Here is a 15,887-nt window from a genome sequence, read left to right on the forward strand (position 1 = left end):
CCCATAGTCATTTTCTACTCTGGGAACAAGAACATTATGTTGCTGAATAGGTGATGTATTTTCAGTGCGCAAAACTCTACTAAAGACATCTTGTAGAGAGGAAATTTTAGAGCTAGGGAAAATTTGAGATTTGGAAGTCTCGAATTCGAAAGGAAGACCAGCCAAGAATCTCATAACAGCTATTTGCTCCCTTTGAATTTGCTGTATTTTGACATCAGTACTGAATGGCATTAGCATATTAAGCTCTTCATAAAACAAGTTATGAGAGACTGGGCTTCCTTTTCAGTAGGATAAAAAGTCTTGCAAGCTTCATAAATTTGCGACACATTTCCTTTGCCAGAATATAAAAAATCTAGATAATCTATTAATTCTTTTACAAATTCACAGTGATTAATTAAGCCAATTACCTCATTATTGATAGAATTTTTGATTTATAGAAAGAGTCTTACATCTTCTCTCAGCAAGCTTTATTAGTATCATCTTTAGGCGGATCCTTAGTTAAGGGATCATCTTTTTCTATGCTCCGTAAATAGATTCTAATTGTCTTACTTCATTCCATATAATTAGTGCCATTCAATTTATGTTCAGTGATTTTTTACATTATTGGAATCATCTCACTCACGGATCCCTTGAACTCAGCCATTGTCCAATTCTCCAATAATAGACAGATTTCAAAAACAACAAGTAATTCAACCCAAACAAAAGCCCACAGACAAATGAAAGGCCTACAAATAATCCAACAAAAGTCCACCATCAATCCAACAGAAGAGGCCTACCAATAATTCACCAGGTCCAAAAAGCCCAAAATAAAGGACCAAAATTATCCAGTCAACCCCAGACACACAGTGTAATTAACCAGGCCATGGACAAAATCATGATCCACAAAGCCTAGAAATGGAAAAATACCTTAAGCCAACGTCGTTCAGTCACCAGGGTATCGGGATAAGGCCGAAAATGAGCAGTCCCTCTTCGCGCTCATCACGTTCCACTACTAATCGGAATTTCTGCGCCTGGAGTCCAGCGACCAAACTTTTAGAAATCTCCGGTCAGAAAGTTGTGCATCTCTCCAGAGCTGGTCCTGTGTTTAATAGGTCCTGAGGCGAACGATGAAAATTAGGCCCCCCAGCGACAAAATTCAAAGGTATATTATGCGACTCATTGCTAACTTAAAAAACTAACATTAAAACAACAACAAAATATATCATAGAAATGATTTATATTATAAACTATCAAACCAAAAATTTCAAACAATTAGTTAAATACTATTCGTCTTGCTGTTTTAGAGGCTAAAATATCAATCAAATCTGAATAACTTAGCTGCTCAACCATTTCTTTTTCTATTGATAACATAGCCAACCCGTTTAATCTTTCTTGTGACATAGTTGATCGGAGATAGGTCTCGATCAACTTCAATTTTGAGAAACTTCTTTCCACAGATTCAACTGTAACCGATACGATTAACAAAATTTTGTAAGCAATATAAGCATTTGGGAAACAAACATCCAATGTCTTCAAATAGTGTAGCACTTCAATTGCTTTTGTTGCTTCATTTGGTAAATAAATCTTCAAGACTTGTAACTCTGAACATAAATCATCTCCACTGATGTCCGAAAGCCCATCATGTTTAAGATATAACTCAAGATTCATACAAGAGTTCAACAAACTTGATAAAATTACACTCCTTAACCTCTTTAAATTAAACAAAAATCCAAATATATCATCATATTGTTTGAATTGTTCAAATCAAGTCCTCAGAGAAGACAAAGCTTGATTAATTATAAAAATAAAGTACTCAACTCTAAATGATTCTTCTGCAGATTGCTTTACCTCATTACTACAGTTTTCATCAAATTGCTTTTTTCTTCGAATTATGCATTTTTCTGTAAATACAGTTTCAATTCCCATTTCGCTTGCCTTTTTTGTCGCTTCATCCATGGCAATGGCAAATCCAATTTCTCTATAATCTTCAAGAAATGAAACAAGTCCTTGCAATAGTTCGATAGCGTGATTAATATCCATGGATTCGGTTTGAAGAAATTTACTCACAATATTGATTGCATGCAACAACCTGTATCAGATTACCATATCAAGCAAGAACACAAAATTCTGAAGTTCACGTGTTGCCAACGACTCGGCTTCATTCTTTACTTTAGGATCTTCGTTAGTTTCTGCCAAATCAAGTAATGCTTCTCTTATCTGTGTAGTTTGCTCCATTATAGGCTTCACACTCTCAACATGGCTTTCCCAACGTGTTTGTGACAATGGCTTCACTGTTAACCCTTTTACATTATCTTTAAAAATTTGTCATCGCTTGGTAAAAGATGAAAATAAAGTGTAGATGCGTTGTATCACTCCAAAGAAGGATACAACTTTGGAACAACAATTCACCATATCACATAACGCTAGATCTAGACTATGACCGCCACATGGAGTATAAAAAGCTCGGGGATTTATTTCATGTACTCTTCTTTGCACACCTTTGTACTTCCCACTCATGTTAGATCCATTATCATACCCTTGCCCTCTAATGTCATCAATATCCAGATCAAGTTTGATCAAAGCCTTTTGAAGCTTGGTTGTAAGTCCAAGTCCCGTTGTGTCATCTACTTTCAAAAATTCAAGCCAATGTTCTTCAACTGTAGGTAAGTTTGCCGAATCATCTACAAATCGTACTATTAACGACACACACTCAACTAATCTAGGTATTCATATTACTCTTAATTAGTATTTAGGGTCCATTTGATTGTCAATATTTTTCATGAAAATAATTTTTTTTTCACTTAAATTCCTGCTTTCGTATTGTTTAATAGACATTTTTCTTCTACAAAAAACATTTTCCTACTTTTGGTTATGTGGCCATATTTTCCTCAAATTCAAGGAAAATATTTTTTTTTGGGAAGAGGGAGTATGATTTCATTTTCCAAGGAATTCACTTTCTCATTCTCTCTTTCTTATCTACCCACCAATAAAAATGGACAAGTATATTATTTTGTAGGTTAACTAAATCAATCAAATACATTTAATTGACAATTTTCATGCAAATAAATTCTAAACAACTGAATTGTTTAGAATTTATTTTTTCCCATGCAAATTTGATGCTTTGTACTTTCACCCAGGTTTGGAATGGTCGAGGTCGAAGCACGCAGAATAGTTATTTTCTTGTTTCCCAATCAACCCAAATTGTGCGAATAATTAGCCTAAAACCAACTACAAATACCTGATCCATCTTTCTTTGCTACCGTCTTCTTAGTTCTTCATTAACTCTCTCTCTCTCTCTCTCTCTCTCTCTCTCGATCTGAAGCTAATCCCTCTGCTAAATGGCAACTATTACATCCGTTAAGGCCCGTCAGATCTTTGACAGCCTTGGCAATCCTACGGTCGAGGTTTGTTTTCATTAATATTATCTCCCTTTCATCACCCAATTCCATTTCTTTCCAGTTAATTGTTGCCGTCAATCTTACTATTTGAATACCTTCCGATTTGCTTCGCCTATAGCTTGATTTTGTCATTTTTATAATAATGATTATTGCACTAATAATCTGGCTTAATTGTGTTTTGATAATGAGATTTTTTCTACAATGTTTGATTGGTTGATTTTTTAAGTGTGGGTTGTTGTGCATCTATCGAATAAGCTCTGGGCCAGAGATGCTGTTCCTAGTGGTGCATCCACTGGTAAGATCTATTGACGTACTTTTTTGTTTTTCATTTTTTATCCTTTTGTGGTATTGATTTGTTAATATGATATCGTCATGATATAGAGGTATTAAAGTAGATGATATGGTTGATAGATTTGCTAAATATTGCTTGATTTTCTTGATTCTTAGCCGAACACTTCATTATTGATTAAGCTTTCAATTCGGTAAGATTCTTTTGTTCAAATGTGTTAGATTCTTGTTTTTTGCATTCTCGTCTCTTTCATTTCCGTTTCACGTAAAATATACAGTTTTTGCTTTGTATATCCCAATGATCCCTTGTCTCTCTTGAATATAAAGGATGGGACTAATTTATTTTTGTATTTTAGGAATTTATGAAGCTTTTGAATTGAGAATGGAGAGTCAGACTACGGCGGGAAGGGTGTCTCGAATGTACGAGTTTGTAATGGCTAACTGATTATATTCTGACAAGCAAATATTTTTATTTACTGATGTTTGCATATTGTTGGTATCTATATAGGCCGTTAGTAATGTTAACACCATCATTGGCCCTGCTCTCATTGGCAAGGTTTGTTTTCCTCAGCTATAGCATGGTTATTGTTGCCGTAACTTTGGTCTTTTTTGACATTTTAGGCCTCTGTTATATAACAAAAGAAACATTATTTTCTTTAAAAATAATTGTTCTTTACATCAACTTTCCCAACTGAAAAATGAAGTATGGCTGCTTTAACAGGATCCCACAGATTAGACTACTATAGATAACTTCATGGTTCAACAATTGATGGAACTTAGAATGAGTGGGGGTGGTGCAAACAGAAGGTACTTTATTATTTTAATCGTTAACTTCTGCATATCTTTGTTATATTTGTATGCGATAATAGTTTGGCATTTTCAGCTTGAAGCAAACGCCATCCTGGCTGTGTCTCTTGCCGTGTATAAAGCTGGAGCTACTGTTCTTAATTTCCCCTATACAAGGTATGTTGCAGATCATTCTACTGTTGCCAACAGAGGATTTGTTAGTCTAGTTTTAATCCCTACCAATGGCTCTCATAATTGCGAAAATACAGCTCTACATGGTGTCCACTACCTTGCACCTAATTCCCGCCTGAATTGATCAAAACAATGTAATAGCACCTATGCTAGAGTTTCTTAAATTTGTTATAGCCCATATTGTTTTTCATACATCCATGTTGGTGGATCTATCATATGTAATTAATATGAATATTTCTAGGTACAGCACATTGCTTACCTGGCTGGTAACAAAAGGCTGGTGTTGCCTGTTCCCGCCTTCAACATCATCAATGGTGGATCACATGCTAGGAACGAACTTGCTATGCAGGTATGTGTTTCGATATTTACATGGGTTAGCTCATATATCTTAGAATTTGAGTTTCTCTTCAATTTGTATTGCAGGAATTTACAATTCTACCAGTTGGAGCTTCCTCTTTTAAAGAGGTCATGAAGATGGATGTGGCAGTGTATCACAATTTGAAGGTGCGTGATAATGTTTCAGTTCTCTCTTCCTTCATTACCTGTTTATTTATCCATTTCTAATCAATGGTCGTATCTATTCTGAATTTAATGTAATAGAAAACTCTAGCCTGCATATATCTATGATCAAAATGCATAATTTAGGGAATATGCTATATTTTGAAGATGTAAAGAATTATGCAATTGCTTTATTGTGATTTTGTACCTCCATTTCAATGGAGCTATATGAGTTTCTACTTCCTAAGTTATCTGGTATGTGGTTAGCGCAAAAAGAGGTTTTGTCTAGGGAGCACATTATAATTTGAGAATCTCTAAAAATTCTACAATACTTATGTTGGTTTGCATTTTTATACCTCTGTACAAATATAGAATTTCAATGTTCCTAGATTATTAGGTCCGAAGCCAGTGTTGAATTGAGTTTTACATAAATCGCATTTCTGTATCCATACGAAATGTAAAGTGAATCTTGCTAGGCCTATTGCTGATCTTGGAATTGATGTTCCCAATTCACACTTTTCTATTATGTTTATAAGCTTAGGGGTCAAAGAGTTTCTCTTATATCTGTGATGTCTGACTATTAGGAATTGGTTTTCTTAGATTTCAGGGTATCCCAATTTGCTGTTTTATATGTCTATATGCTAAGGGTAAAAAAGTTTCTTTCACATATGTGATGTCTGACTTTTAGGAATTGGTTTTCTTTGATTTCTGTCTGTCCCAAATTGCAATTTTTATACCTCTAAAAGTTCAGTGTCGATGAGTTTCTATTGCATATATGGGGTCTTGATTTTAGGAATTGGTTTTCTTTGGTTTCAGGCTGTCATTGAGAAGAAATATGGCCAAGATGCCACCAATGTAGAGGACGAGGGTGGCTTCGCTCCTAACATTTAGGTCAATCAGTGTGTTATGTTTGAATAACCTTTTGCTTGAGGTTCATATATAATATTCAAAGTGAATCTTTTATGTACTACAACAGACCAAGGAGGGTCTTGAACTGCTCAGGACAGCCATTGATAAAGCAGGTTACACAAGAGAAGTGAGTTTTCTAAACTTACGACTTTATTGTTTAATCACCTAGTGAATGAGGTTAGAGCTTAAGTTTCATTATGTACAGGTTGTCATCGGAATGGATGTTGCTGCATTTGAGTTTTATGGATCAGACAAGACTTATGATTTGAACTTCAAAGAAGAGGTAAGTTCTTAACTTGCTTAGCTCCATTTGACTGCATTCTTGAATAATATGTTGTATGTGAAGATGTCAAGATTGCACGTAGGAGTTGTCTCCCTGTGTGCATAATAGTTTGTTCCTAACTACTAAGATTTTATTTGACATTTCAGTTTTATTGTTTTGTCTTTGCAGAACAATAATAGCTCACAAAAGATCTCAGGCGACCAGCTCAAATATTTGTACAAGTCATTCGTGTCCGGGTACCCAATTGTATCTATTGAACATCCATTTGACCAAGATGACTGGTGGCATTACGCCAAGATTACCGGCGAAATTGGTGCTCAGGTACAAATTGTGGGAGATGACCTCTTGGTCACCAATGTAATGGGTCCAATACCTTAAAACTGATCAAAAAACATTACTTCTGTGGCTAATAAAATTTAGCATACCTTACTATGCGGTCTTAGTGCTTATTTTTGTGTGCAGTGTCGAAAAGGCTATCAAGGAGAAGACCTGCAATGCTCTTCTTCTTAATGTATCATGAAATATCTATATGATCTTAAGTGCTTAAATGGTCTCTCTCAATGCTCTTCTTCTTAAAGTATCATGAAATATCTGTATGATCCGAAGTGCTTAAATGGTCTCTCTCGACTTTTTTGAAAATGTTACAACGGCATGTTTAGCAATTTCATTTAACTAATAGGTTAACCAAATTGGATCGGTTACTGAGAGTACTGAAGCTGCAAAAATGTCTAAATAAGCTGGTTGGGGTGTAATGGCAATCCACCACAGGTATGAAAATTAGACCTTGTTCTATGGTGGGTATCTACGGTGAAAGAGAATATTAGATTTGACAATCGTTTTTGTTGCTGGATACAGTGGAGAGACAGAGAACACTTTCATTGTTGATCTCTCTGTGGGTTTGGCTATGGTAATCTTCTGTTAGATTCTACTAGAATTATGTTTTCCTTCGTAGTCCAGAATGCTGACTTTTTCTGTGAAAAAAAAAATTGTTAGGGCCAAATTAAGACTGGAGCTCCATGTAGGTTAGAACATCTTGCAAAATACAACCAAGTAACTTTTTCATGTTTTAAAATTCATAAATTGCACTAGAGATGATGATAAGAAGAAGTTAAATTGTGTCTATTAAACTGTACAATTTCAATTCTGACTTAATTTCGTGTAACAAACATTCGTGTCTATTCCAACAACAATTAATAGGACATTTTCCTAGTCAAATTCTGATTGTCCATGGTCATCCCTCTTGTTTTTTCCTTGTATGTAACTATGAAGTATTAAGCACGATATTATCTAGGTATCTGATGGTCATTTGTTGCATACAGCTATTGTGAATTGAAGAGGAACTTGGATCTAAAACTATATATGCTGGAGCCAAGTTCTGTGTACCTGTCGAGCCCTATTAGAGATCCAAATGAGTCGTGTGCTGGACATGCACGTTTGCAAGATGAATTCTTACTTTTAGCAGAATAAATAAATCTCGGTGTAGGGTGATCGTAGGATACATGAGACGTGTTTTTCGGTAATCAAAATAGTTTTGTGCTGAACTGAGAAATAGTTGAAATGACTAATTATGTCATCTCATTTTTGACTTATTTTGTAACTAGGAAAATGCAGTTTTTAATATGAATCTATCTAGTTATTTGCGAACTTATTTTTGTTGATGACATGAATGTTTTGTAGCTGGCATCTGCCATTTGTGATCACATGAATGTTTGGTAACCATTTTATAAACCCTCGCAATAAGATTTAAGGAAAATAATAGAGAGAGAACCCCCCATCAAGAAATTAACCAAGCGTACAGGAAAGTCTGAATATGTTTTGATTTATGAGCATTTTCTTTTGAAGCTGAGGCATTGTTTGGTATTTTTGTAATGTTAAGAGAATTAAGAATACTGCGAAGGGAATTAGCTACTGAAAAAATCAGTGAAGTAGGTGAACTTTTGTTTGAAAATTGACATGTTTCAAATAAATATTTGAGCTTTCGATAATAGAAATTGTTTCTGTCCTTTTGACTATATAGCATAAATAAATATGTGTGTATGCACGCGCTCGAGCCTTTAGTTTGTATAGGAATGGTTACTCTTACTGATTTTTTTTTGACTATGGGTGGCAACATGGGCCGAGCAGATCACTTGGCTCGTCAAAACTCGGCTCGATCGACCACCACCACCACCCTCTCCTCCGTCTTCACCCATTTTTTCTCTCAACCGTCGAAGTTAAACACAAATCTTGGAATTTAAAGGGGAATCCAAAAGGGGTATCATATAAGGCTAGTCATCCACCATATCCTCTACCATATTCTTGAGATACCCAAAATCTGAAAAATTACAAAATCTGAGGGTTGTGATATCGAAAAACTAATAAGAGTTTAAAGAGTTCTCCATTCAATAGATTGCAGAAATATATGTAATCAAGAATATGATTACACAACTTCATTTATTTAGCATATATATATACACGTAAACAAGAAAAATCATTGCAGAGAGAATTAATGTGAGAGGACCTAAGAGGTTTCGGATTTTCTCAAAACCCAGTTGTAGAGTGACAGACCAAATCATTTATACTAAATTATGAATATAAAAAGAATGATTAATAGAAAATCATCACCTGAAATGTATATGAACACAAAAATATGTGAAAGATTTTTTTGTATAGCCTTGATTCTTCAAGTTCCTGATGTAATTTACCTTCAAATTCGTGTTAGAATTGTACTTTTCTTCAATTTATGAAGAGTTAGCATCCCTTAGTTGCAAGATTTGTATGATATGAGAGACCTTTGCCAATGTTTGCCCATCTTCTCTACTCAAAAAGGTTGGAATTATGTCAAGAATCACGTCCAAAATGGTATCCAAGCAGTTGAATCAAAATAGGAAATAAATTAAATTGTCTCGTTTGCTTCGCATGGTACACATCTTTGTGCTCGCATGGTAAGTAAAAATGTTTTACTGGTAAAAAATTACTCTTTACTATTGCAAGATTTTAATTTTTGCCAAATTCTAGATTCATTCAAATTGGTCCCTAAACTTTTTAATTGTTGAATTTAGCTCTCGAAACTTGTGAATTTCCCTCGATTGCTCTAATAATACTTTCGATTGATCAATTACGATCCGGTTTATCTTCAATCTTCATTCATTTGTCCCAGTTAACTTTTAAATATTTGTAATTGGTCCCAGAACTTTGGAATTTTTCAATTCTTTTTTCTTTTTCCACCATTCTTTGGCCAATTTTCACTTCTTTTCTTCTAACATCACTTCCAATAATCAAGTTTTACCTAACAAATATTTATTAGAGATTAAGATATAATTCATCTTAAGTATTCTCAAAATATCCAAATTTAATGGCTTTAGATAACTTATCATAACTAGAGGTTTGAAAAGAGAGCAAATCAAAAGTTCATCAAGGAAGATGGGTTAAAATCAATAGCGTAACCAAGAGTTTTTATATGGAAATCCAACCTAGCTAACTAGAGATAAAAAAAATCTAGATTCAATGGGACAATCAAATTCTGAAAATTCAGTGGGCACTGGGGAGATTCATTACTACTACCCATTTCTATGATGAGACAATGCCTAACTATTGTGATAATCAAGTTAAGTTAAGCTTTTAATGCTCTCTATATTTTGATTTGTTCAAGTAGATTACAACAAAATGCTCTTTATGGTGATCACATATATGGGTGAGAATGGGTCACTTCTATGAGAATTATGTAAAGATGAATTCTTGAAAAATACTAATAAACCAGGGGGTGTCCGAGGTCAAAATTGACACAAACGTTAGAACCAATGTGTTTGAATGGAATTGTCACTTCTGATGTATAATTTTACACGAACAACTAACCATTCAAAGCATATTGCCATTGATTGGCCAAGTAAATTCAATAGTTTCTCACTAGGAAAAGTTCAGTCTTTGGCTACTTATTTTGATGTAGTTTCTCTTTATTTGTATTTGAAATTCATATTTGGTGTTTATTGTTTAGAAAAATCAATATATTTTATTCATGTTGAGGATTGTTGAAAAATAGTTTTTTAATCAAGATGCTTTGAGTTTAATTTTATGTGAGACTTGTAATTCGAAATCAACACGACCAAGCATATTCATGCGCTACTTCGCGAAATGATTAATATGATATATTTATTTGTCGAAAATTATTAAGAATTGAATGAAATATTTGAATTCAAATTTACCCACTTCAAACTTTAAATAAGTTAGAATTTAGTTGAAATTGATAAACTCTTGGTCCACATAGAAGCCCTTGAGAAATATTGTTTGGTTTATATGGCAGAAGTTTGACAATTGGGTTCGAGCCTCTAGGGGTACCACTAGTCCTTAGAAAAGGAAAGATTAAGATCTTATTGAGTTCTGTTTAAAGCCAAAGTGCACACTCACCACTGTCGTCCTTTCGATTGGCCTGACATACACACGCACGTGCATAGGCTGTGCTCGAGTGAGTTCGAGTTTGGGATTTGGTCCTTTTCTTACATATATTTATTTAGATTAGGTATGTAGTAAAATAATTTCTAACGATCCTTCCGTTGGCTTGTTTCTACGTAATTTTTTGGATGTAACTGTCGGGTAACGTCTGTGATCGATGTTTATTTTTCTATAATAGACATAAATGACCGATGTAACATAGGCTATAACCGACGCATGGTTTTGGTCTAAACATATGTTGTGAAAGGTTGTCACCACCGTTCTAAAGAGTTTTTTAGAACGTTTGAATGATCACAAATAAATCTATAAATAGCCTGTATTTCTGTAAAAAAATATTACACCATTTTTCATTGCAATTATTATTGCTTTGAAATTAAGAGAGCCATTTTTACAACTTTAAGTGAGAAAATGAAGAAAGGGCAAGCAAACTCTAAACACAAAGAGCAAGGTTTGGGCAAAAAGGTTACTGTTATTGACGAGGAGGAAAATAAGTGAAAGTAGGTTAGAGAAGAATGTCTTCTAGGTGAGAAAAAGAAGAGGATCAAACAAAATAGGATGTAGCAGGAGAAAGAGACACTGTCACAAAATGTTATGGTTCATGGCCACATGTAGCTCATTCTGTTTAGTAATAGACAAGGTCGTAAGTCAATACAAATAAACACAAAGAGCAAGGTTTGGGCAAAAAGGTTACTGTTATTGACGAGGAGGAAAATAAGTGAAAGTAGGTTAGAGAAGAATGAGTCGAGAGACTCTTCTAGGTGAGAAAAAGAAGAGGATCAAACAAAATAGGATGTAGCAGGAGAAAAAGACACTGTCACAAAATGTTATGGTTCATGGCCACATGTAGCTCATTCTGTTTAGTAATAGACAAGGTCGTAAGTCAATACAAAATCCCCCAACATATCAATGTAAGAGTGTTAAGCTCATTCAGAAAATTTGGATGGGTCTCAATTAAATTAAAAAAAAAAAAAAGATCTTTGCTTGTTTCGGTATGAAAGTTTGCTACATACCACTTGAAAGTTCTAATTACTAATATACTTTGATCTTATGTGCGGAATTATACAATTAAAAGTAACAAGTCGTTTTTTAATTATTTTTAGATGGTTAATCAAACAGTTCAATTTATCATATGGTTTACAATAAATCTGAAAGCAATAAAGTACACCAATATTGTTGATAGAGAAATCCAACAAGGTAAAAACTCAGGAACTAAGCTAGTTACTTCCACTATAAATAATATGGATTTACAGTCTGATCCAACCTACCCAATTCCACTAGACTTGTTAATCCCTGCAATCTTCAAGACCCGTTGAAATCACCGTCTCCTGATCTTTTGCAATTGTCTATCTCATGTGGATCACCAAGAATAACCAATTCTTGTAATCTTCCTGTGCTTGTAGTCCAACCCTCTTCAATCTTCAGCAATCATTGGAACCAGTCAAGAAAGTACTTCCTTGATGTGTTAAGGAAGTGAGTGTTTTGGATTTTAGATCTTTGATGTTTTCCCAAAGATGTATGAATTCAAGAGTCAAAGGATGAATGTGTTCTTGAATCTCTTAAGAAAGAAATAGAGAGGCAATATAATGAAACATTGAAAATATGTGAAGTAGGGTTTTATACGTAATCCTTTCGCTCGAGCGAGATCTCAGTGACAGGCCAGTGATAGAGTTTCTATTTTTGTCGCTCAAGTATGAGATAGGCCATCAACTAGCATAATTCCAGCGGCTCTTTTTCTTCCTTGTTCCAAACTCGAACCCTAACTTACCTAATTCATCTATATAAAGTTGCACCATACTCTTTAACTTTTACAATTCTTTATTTTAGTCCTTTTGTCTTACAGAATTGCCAATACACAAAAACCTAAGACGGTACTAGGTTGAACCACATTATCTAAATTTTAAGGTAGACATCATGGTCCTTGGGAAGAATTTCTATTCTTCTCGTAGCTCTTTTTTTTTTTTTTTTTAGTTTCTTTGTCTTTTTTTCAACAATTGCAAGACTATTGTTATACAGTGTCCATATAAACTATAAATAGAGGGAATTTGGTGCTCCACTAGAATAATTTATGAAAAATCTTGAGATAAAACAAGACCTACATGGTGAAGTCAACTTTATAAAAAAAAATAGAAAATAAAAAAAAATCTTAGAACAAGTCATAATGTTTTTTTTAATACATTATCGCAGATTGGACGATCTTTCTGAAAATTAATCCATTCTTACTAAATCAGGCGTAAAAGAAAATGGACAAGTTTCTTATAAATAGTTAATTCACGGATAAGAACTTTAACTGGGCTGGCTGGGCAACATTTTTTCCTCAAATCGGCACATCACCTCCAACAGGGCGATGCTTGAGTTAGACAGAGCAAATTGTTGTCCTTATTTGAAAGTGAGTTTTATTGCATAAAGCAAATCATGTGGAATATTACATGGGAATACAAAGCTAACTTTATAATATGCACCTGAAGTAATTTGTAGGCATATAACTCAATAGACCTTATTATTGTTTATACTAGTTCATGGCCACATATAGCTCATTTTGTTTAGTAATAGACAAGGTCGTAAGTCAATGTGAAATCCCCCAACATGTCAGAGTAAGAGTTTTAAGCTCATTCAGAAAATCCGGATGGGTCTCAATTAAATTAAAAAAAAAAAAGTCTTTGCTTGTTTCGGTACTAGGTTGAACCACATTATCTAAATTTTAAGGTAGACATCATGGTCCTTGGGAAGAATTTCTATCTTCTCATAGCTCATTTTCTTGGTTTCTTTGCCTTTTTCCTGCAAGTTGGAAGACTGTTGTTATACAGCTAGTGTACATACAAACTATAAGATAGAGGTGAATTCAATGAAAAAGACTTTGATTTGAAAAAATTGACTAAAACGTATAATTTGGTGCTCCACTACAATAATTTACAAAGAATCTTGAGATAAAACAATACCTACATGGTGAAGTCGACATCTAAAAAAAAATATATATATATATATATATATAAAAGAAAGAAAAAATCCTTAGACCAAGTCATAATGTTTTTTTTGATGCATTATCACGAATTGGGCGATCTTTCTGAAAATTAGTCCATTCCAACTGATTACTAAATCAAGCGTAAAAGGAAATGGACAAATTTGTGATAAATAGTTAATTCACAAATAACAACTTTAATTTCATTAACCTAAATAATCTATGAAACATAGCCAAGGAAATGCATATTCCGTGCTAAAAGAACAATTTTGTGGAAATTTGTTCTTCAAAAAATGAATTATGTGGAAGTCGAGACTTTCCAAGTAAATATCTACAAGAGACTTACGTTTACAGTTGATGCTAGAAATAGTGTTGCTTAAATGGTGAAGAATATATACCTACAATTTAGTTAATGTAACATTTAGTTCTGAAAATAATTGTCGACAAAAAGATTCATCAACAACTCCATTTCTTAGTTATTGCATTTTTACTTGTAAAATCGGGAGCCAGATATTCTAAACATATGTTAAGCAAAAGGTACAGAGTCAAGGATCAACTCAGGATCAAACTAGTGGTGAAACAAATCCAATAAATAATTTTTTTCCCAAAAAAATGTAGCAGTAAAATTGAGGTAAGGATCAATGCAATACCCCCCCCCCCTCCCCAATATATCAAAAATGTAGTAGTAAAATTGAGGTAAGGGTCAATGCAAAACCTACAGGCCACAACACATCAAGGATGTTAAGCTTATTCAAAAATTTGAATGAGTTTCAACTTTTTATTTTTTTTTAAAGATCTTTGTTTAAATTTTAATTGTTTTCTAGTAGAATGCCTGACGTGGTATATAGCAATCTAACGTGGAGCAACTACGCATTATACATTCTGTTAGAATACTTAATGCAATTTAATTGAGTGGTCAAACGTAATGACTATTTCAAAACAAAATAAAGTTTGATGACCAACATGAAATTTTGTATAAGTTGAGTGACGAACAATGTTTTTATAACTAGTATGTTAGTGTCTGCAAGAAATTTGGTTTTTCACTTGAACCATTTTTTGTTCAAATTTGCTTCGTAACTCAAAAACTTCAATTACAAAATATAAATCTCTACTCTTGCAATATGTACCACGTTTGTTTTTCTGAAATAGCTTAAAACTCATAATATATCATCATGATATCTCTTTTGTTGGTATAATCAAGTTGAATATTTCAAATAATTACAATTTTTTATATTTCGTGTTAGAAATTTTTTCATTAAGTCGTGTGCTATATTTATTTTAAAAGTAATATCGTGTTGGATTGTGTCATGTAGATTACATAACCTGGACAATTTCACTTGGGACTTCTTCGTAGTGTTTAATATCATGACAACAATAATTAATCTCTTAATTGACAATAATTATAGGTAAGATTCAACTTAAAAAATCAGAAATTTCAATCTTTAACATATCCAGGATTACAGTTGTAATTGAGTTCCCATGAATAGATGTTTATGAAGACCAATGTTATAGCCCGTTATTCACGCTAGAAGAAATTATAGTGGAATCTACTTCATTGTGGGACATACATCCTCTACGGCTCTACTTGTGCTTCACATATAATATGATTGCATGAACTTGAAAAACTTCAACCTTTTTCAATTACTATAAACATGATATCAGAAAAAATTATGGAGATTAACAGATTCATCAAAATACTGAGTGTACTGATGTTTGTACTTTCACTATGCATGAATCTTAATTCAGTATCTACTACTGAAGTTAGGTGCATAGATAGGGAAAGACAAGCTCTTCTCAAGTTTAAGCATGGCCTTGTTGATGACTTTGGCATTCTCTCATCCTGGGAAAGTGAAAAAGTGAAAAAGGAATGTTGCAAATGGAAGGGCATCTCGTGTATCAATAGAACTGGTCATGTAGTTTCACTCGATCTGCATGTACCTCAGTCAGTTGATCATTTTTATCTGAAAGCTTCAAAGCTTAGCCCTGCATTGCTTGAGTTGTAGCATTTGAATTTTTTGGACCTGAGTAATAATGATTTCGGAAGAAGTGAAATACCAAGATTCTTTGGTTCCTTCAAGAATTTAAGGCAATTGAATCTTTTAGACTCAAACTTCATTGGTGAAGTTCCTTCCGAACTTGGGAACCTTACAAACCTGTATACTCTTGACCT

General features: G+C 33.7%; 1 protein-coding gene and 1 pseudogene across 1 annotated transcript in view; both read left to right on the top strand.

Moving 5' to 3' along the window:
- LOC111404023 (LRR receptor-like serine/threonine-protein kinase ERL2) overlaps window positions 1-15,887 on the top strand; it is a 73,562-nt gene that overhangs the window by 48,652 nt on the left and 9,023 nt on the right. The window lies entirely within an intron of this gene.
- On the top strand, window positions 3,603-7,977 carry LOC111404024 (annotated as a pseudogene).

Source organism: Olea europaea, chromosome 11 (assembly GCF_002742605.1).
Source record: "Olea europaea var. sylvestris chromosome 11, O_europaea_v1, whole genome shotgun sequence".
Taxonomy (NCBI): domain Eukaryota; kingdom Viridiplantae; phylum Streptophyta; class Magnoliopsida; order Lamiales; family Oleaceae; genus Olea; species Olea europaea.